Below are 6,688 nucleotides of genomic sequence, written 5' to 3'. Positions count from 1 at the left end.
ATGACCTCAACTAATTCTATCTGCAAGAGCCTGATTTTTAAATAAGATCATATTCTGAAGAGCTAAGGATTAGGACTTCAACAAATAAATGTTGGGGGATACAGTTCCCCTTTTAATAGTGCCCAAGGATTTTAAGCAGAGAGAGACAGGAATAGATTCACAATGCAGATAGAACATGTTGACTACAGGGTAAAGAAAAGATTAGAAGGCCTGGTGAAAGCTAGGGCCCTATTATAGCAATGCTCAGAGCAATGTCTATGAGTGCAGTTTCCTAATTAGTATTGCCCAGAGTCAAAGTTCTGTTCCACTACATTTAACCAATAGTATAAATTTCACTACACAAGGGTCAGTTTTCTTATCTGTAAAATGGCTATATTTTTAGCATCACATAGTGCATAATGCTGGAGAAAAGAACCAAAACTAGATTTAGCTATGACCTGACTTAGAAACAAGTATTTTCCCCCGATATTTCAGCATAACACTCAAAGTAAAAAAGAAAAGAAAAAAGCTGAAGTTTCTAAGGCAAAATCAACCATTGAGATAACTTGTGACTTAATTTTGTTTATATAAATATATTTTATGCTAAAAAAGAATAATGGTAAAGTTCAAACATTTCTGTTTTCCACTGGTGTGTAGGTATCTTAAAGGGCTAGCTCATAGAAAAAAATGCATCCTGGATTTTTGTAAAGATGAGTAGTATGATTTAGAGTGGAAGCCAGAGAGTTATCACACTTCAAAACCCTCCTCTCTACCTCTGTTCCACTCCAATCCATTCCTTTCCTTTCTTTTCCTTTCACTTACATGCCCTAATCCCCACACACATTTTTATCACCACTAACGATGTAACTCTGAGACTTGTCCCAGGAGGAGAGTTGTCCAACTTACTTTTTTCCTCCTTCCCAGCCCTTGGCAAGTCTGTTGGGTGATCCACTCAGACACCTCAGAGGGTGGTGCCTCTCACCCCCTCAAGCCACAAGCAACAAAGCCTTAGTCATTTCTTGCTCTTGGCTTTGTCATCATTTTGATGTCTTGAACATTACTTTGTCATGAACTCATTTCACTTATGTAAGGAGAAAAAGCCAGGGATAGTGAAAGAGTGCCTCTAGTTGTTCAGGAACAAACAAACAAGAAAATGATAGCACTGCTATTGCCCAATGTCCAGAAGAGTATCTTGCCAAGGTGGAATTCTGAACTACAGGAAAATGCAATTAATTTATTATATAAATTATTTTATGCAGCAAGCCAAATCAGGTTATATTTTGGGCAGCATTTTAATAATTATAAGGGTCAACCATCATTCTAACTTCTGGAAGACAAAGAGAAATGTATTGTTTTACATAGGAAGGAAGTATATCTGAAGTTATTGGAGTGACACACATAGGCTAACATTAAGTGTTAATTACCATAGTATCATTTTTATATTCTACAAAGCTAATTAAAATCCTATGTCTCCCACAGAGGTGTATAGGTTATAAAATATAAAAAATAAATGATGTTTATGTGGTATAATTTTTGCATATGAGTTAATTTATATTTTCCTTATTTAATAGATTTTGAAGGCCAGAGTGATAAATAGGAAAGCTATGTCACAGACACCTCTTTTGTTAACAGGAAAGTAAATATAATCTTATAGTTTGATCAGAAAGTGGAAAAAGATTGATTCACCATTTTGAAGAACAGAAGAGTCTAACATTTGAAGGGAATGAGAATGAAGATACCCATGCAAACCCTTCCAAAGCTTTCGTGTGTTTCAAGTTAAAAAACAGGATTTTGTGTGTGCAAAGGTAACATTATATAGACAGAAGAGCTGTCAAGAGCAACCCAAGGGAAGAGTGCTGTTGGGAAGAATTAGCTCCTGGTCTGCAAAACCGGCAGAGCTAGATTAAACAGCCATGGGTATAATTTCAATTAAGGCTTTTACTGCTGTTGTCATTGTTCTCCTGCTTGTCTTATTACACTTTGACATGGCCAGGCTTACAGACTCAAAACAAATCTGGACAATGTCTTCTGTAAATCCCCTACCTTCCACCCAGGCACGATCACTGAGTTGAGATGATGGAAAATATCAATTAGGAGACTCAATAAATTTTAACCAAAATATTCAAATCGCAAACCACTGTAAAGACCCAATGTCTGGAGAAACTAAAATACATTCAGGTCTAGCTAATTGTTCTTCTACAATAGTCATTCTTGCTTGGTTCTCGTCAGCATTTTATTTTATACTATCTTTACTTGCAGGTAATGTTGTTGGATTTTTTAAGAGCCCAGGTTTGTGTGTGATTGCATTCGCTTTCCAAGTCATTTTGTACTTATGAGACTCCTACCTGTTCTCCAGTTACGAAAACCTTCAGTACATTGCAGTGAAAGGTTTTTATTTCCATCAGTGAATCATTGAAGGGAACTGACCAAATTCAGTGTGGGTGGATGGAGAAGCCTAGCTATAGAGAATATTATAGTTATTTTGTTAAAAGCTACCTGATTTTCCTATTTTTGAGAAGGCCATAAACTACTATGATAGGTGTATATTGACCCTCCACAGCAAAGGACTTGAACTAGACATACAGCAGCCAAGAATTATACTAAGTTTAGCTACCATTTATTGAGCCCCATAGTGGATGCTGCTGATATCACAGCCAACGCCCTTTACCAGACTGGTACTTCTGCCCCAGTTGCTGCAAGCAGAGGCTGCTAATGGCTCATAACTGCCCCCTTCTCCAGAGATTTCCTCTTGGACATTTGCCTGGGAGGTTAACTCGCCACCCCCAGCCCAGGGGCAACCCACCTGCAAGGGCTAACTGACATGAAGAATACAAAAGACCAGCCAACCACATCAAGGTAGGAACAACTTCATGTGTGTAATTCACACTCCAGAGCTCTCTGTGGGATTAGGGTAAATCCAGACTCCAGAAGAGACCACATCCTAAGCTCAGCTCCTTCACCTGCTCCATCTGCTTCCTTCACTCCCCTTCCTCCTGAGATGTTTACCACCCAAAATGACATGCACCTGAATCTGTTTCTCAGGCCCTACTTCTATTATAGAGAATGAGACTTAAGCTGTAGTCCCATATGAATTATAGAGATACTGTGTATTCATACATTTATTTTATTTAGCCCCCAGAGCTACTGTATTTGAGAATACTGCACGGTTGAGAATTATGAACCAGGGTTGAACTCAGGTTTTTCGTTGAATCCTAAAAAGATTGTATTTATTATACTAAACTGCTGCTTTAGACATTTGCATAAAACTCCCATCACATATCACGAATAAAAATAATAATAATAAAGTCACACAATTTAGAAAGTAAATGAATATGCCCTCTCCACATTAAAAGGCTCAATGATGAGTAGATGTTGCTCAGTGTTTCCTTGACATAAAGTGATATTTTTCTATGAAGAATAAAGGGGAAGGAGAGAGGAGAAAGAAGAAGAAGAGAGCAGGAGAAAAAAAATGTATGGTAAAGAAATAAATGAAATAAAGAAGAAAGTAGGGATGAAGGTAGGAAAAAGAGGGAGGGAAGGAAAGAAAGAAAGGCAGAAAGAAAAGGCCACAGCAGATACTTGTTTTAATAGACTTTAGCCTTTTAGGTGACCTCTGGTCTCACACCTTGGCTGGAAAACCACTGCTGGTCATTTCTCTTTTCTTTCTTTTCAGCGTGGAACAGTTGGAAATGCTTTAATCATGGGCTGAGCTTCAGCTTAGGCCTTGGCTGAAAATCACATTTCTACTAAGAACGATGAGGAGTTTCCAGGGAGGGCTTGTAAACTAGTTATCTCTGTTGATGACCGCATCTGTGTGCACATCTGTGGTACAGAAACACGCCATGCAATAAAGTGTATCTTGTGTTACATGACTTCCCACCATGTGGTCTGCCCTTTCCCACCACATTCAAGACGCCCTTTTCTTATGAAAAAGAATTAAAATATAGAGGAGCAACACTCCACCCATAGGGTGAAAAGGCAGATTTTCTGTTTCTCATTTTGTGTCCAAGCAAGGCAAACATCATAGAACTCATTTTGAGATTTCTTAAAACTTCTAAAGTAAGTCTACCCCAAAGGCATCAAGGCTGTAGAATGCCTACTAGGCACCAGACACTGCACTGAATGTTTTGCATTGCTTCAGTGGACTCTCATGGCAACCACTGAACTCAGCATCCTGGTTCCCATTGCACAGAGGGGCAAAACGAAGAGTCAAAAGGGTCCAACAGTTTGTCCAAAATCAGGCTTAGGAAATGGAGAAATTCAGCTTCAGAGTCACATCTAAAGGACACCTGAGCTCAAGGTCTGCTTTAGCAGAAACAGTAAGTGACTTCTCAGGGTCAGTGCTATCTGAATAAGGGGACGCTCTTCACCTTGAAAAGGTGATACTCGCAATACTCACTTGCCTTTGAAAGATCCACTCTGCCCAATTTTCTGAATTCCAGAGCGAGTCATCAGGCTTCCAAAGAGTACGAAAAGGTTCAGTATGTGATAGAGAACACTCCAAATCACAAGGCTGAGGAGAGGGAGGATTTTATATCTCAAACAATTTTATCGCTTCTCGGCCTTTTGGCTAAGATCAAGTGTCAAACAATTTTATGTATTTCAAGAAAAGTAAAACTAGCAGAAAAGGTAGCAAGAAAAATGACCTGCTATAACAAGAGTACTAACAATGACTACAAACAAAAGGGTAATGCCTCAGAAGGTTTTTGTTTGAGCTCATGGGTTAAAGAAACTGGACATGAATATGGTTGCTTCCAAGGAATTTAGACCTCCAAAGCTAAATTCCTAAACTTGGTCTTCCTAGGAATCTGATATCCACAGGCATCTGCCCAGAACAGTGACCCTTGACTTCATTATTGCTTTTAGTGAATATGGGTAAAGATAATTTAAAGGAGCTTGTAAAGAAACTTTATTTTTAAAAAAGAGTAGAAAGCTTCTCAGTCAGTCAACTAAAAAAGTATCTGGTTTGAAATTTCATCATTAAATGGGTGGTAGAACTAAATGATTCCCAAGTTTACTTCTAACATTTCAGGATTTGGGGATTTTAGAACATATAAGTTAGAAAATGTACCTGATAGATGGCAATAGATTATATGGGGTTATAAATATTTGCAAAAAAACTTGATGGCCTTCTGAACCTAGAGTATTGGCAAGTGCTATTTAAGTTATTTTTGGACAGAAATTATTTTTACCTTCCTTAATATAAATCATATTTTAAATAATATGACTTTCTCCCTTCCAGTTCCAAAAATAAGTGATATGATTCATGGGCTAAAGTGCCCTAGTTAATAGGCTAATGGAAAGAAGGAGTAGTGAACAAAGTTTTAAAAGAGATTTAAAGTTAGCATGGTCATTGTTGCAAAGATGACAAATGGCCATTTTGACATATGCTTGCTTAAAAGCTTTCACTGTTTACAATTACTGGTGCAGGTAGACTATACTTAAGAGATGTGCCTCTGGTATATTCTAGAAAAAGATGAATGTTCTGTCATTAGAACGTTAATATCCCATGCTTTTTAAACGAAAAGAATTAGGTGCAATCGCAGCATCTGGTGAATCTTTGCTTCATCACTCTGGATCTAATTTTAAGTAAGTGGTGAAACAGAATCCAGACATTTGAAATTGCTAAAACCTTCTGTCCGTCAATAACGATGGCATGTATAACAACAGTGAAACCTTTACCAGCTACTTGTGAGCTCTAGGTCAATTGATGACTGATGTCCATGAATGATCAGCAGTACCACCCGGCTTTAATTAGGAGGCCAGTGTGGAACTGGAAGCATTGGAACAATAAAAGACATGTGCCAGGGAAATGTCTAAGGAGGGTTTCCCTGACTTTGTCCTAGAAATATCCTAGGTACTCCACGCATATTTCTGGGCTTCCACAGCTGGGGTTCATATACATAGCAGGGCTGCACAATTAAGCCTCACAACAATTTTTCCAGGAAAATGCTAGTATTTTATTTTGTAGATAGGAAATTGAGGCACAGAAAGATTAAAGGACTTATCCGTAGTTGCATAACGGTGAAGCCGTACAAGGATTTGAACCAGTCAATGTGACTTAATGGCCCACATTCTTTACCTCTTTCCCCATCACTGCTTAGAATGTATAGACTTGGAAATTTCCCAGACACCTCACAGGACCTACATGGAATGTCAAGCATGATTTTCTCCACATTGAATGACAGCATTTGCCCATAAAGGAAATAGATACATTGTCATCTATAATAAGTGGGCATCTTTAGAATTACAGGAAAACATCAAGGTCAAATTGAAACAGACAAAGAAATCATTATGCAAAGGGAAATATGAAGCTATGTGCCTTCCCAGCAGGTTCAGGAGCATTTGTGGGAACCATATCTCAGAAAGATGATAAATACTGAAGAAATTTTGGATCTCCTTTAAACTATGTGTTTGTCAGAACCCTGGTATTCCTCAGCAGTTCAAAGAAACATGCTCACAATTCCTTTCAAAGATGTCTAACTGTACCTTTGGATTAAATCATAATTACCAAAATGTCCTAAGAATATTTTATCCAGCCCTTTACTTCAGATCTCACTTGCAGCTGTTGAGGGGAGAAAACATAGGTAAATTTCCTACTCTGGGTCCTCGTTGGCACTGGCACTGTTACCAGCTCAGCAAATACTGTGAAAGTCAACTGCGGTGTGGCTTTCATATTAGTAAAAAGACAAAGATAAGGCTGCCAGTT

Source organism: Pongo pygmaeus, chromosome 21 (assembly GCF_028885625.2).
Source record: "Pongo pygmaeus isolate AG05252 chromosome 21, NHGRI_mPonPyg2-v2.0_pri, whole genome shotgun sequence".
Taxonomy (NCBI): Eukaryota; Metazoa; Chordata; class Mammalia; order Primates; family Hominidae; genus Pongo; species Pongo pygmaeus.
Note: the sequence above shows the minus strand (reverse complement) of the source record.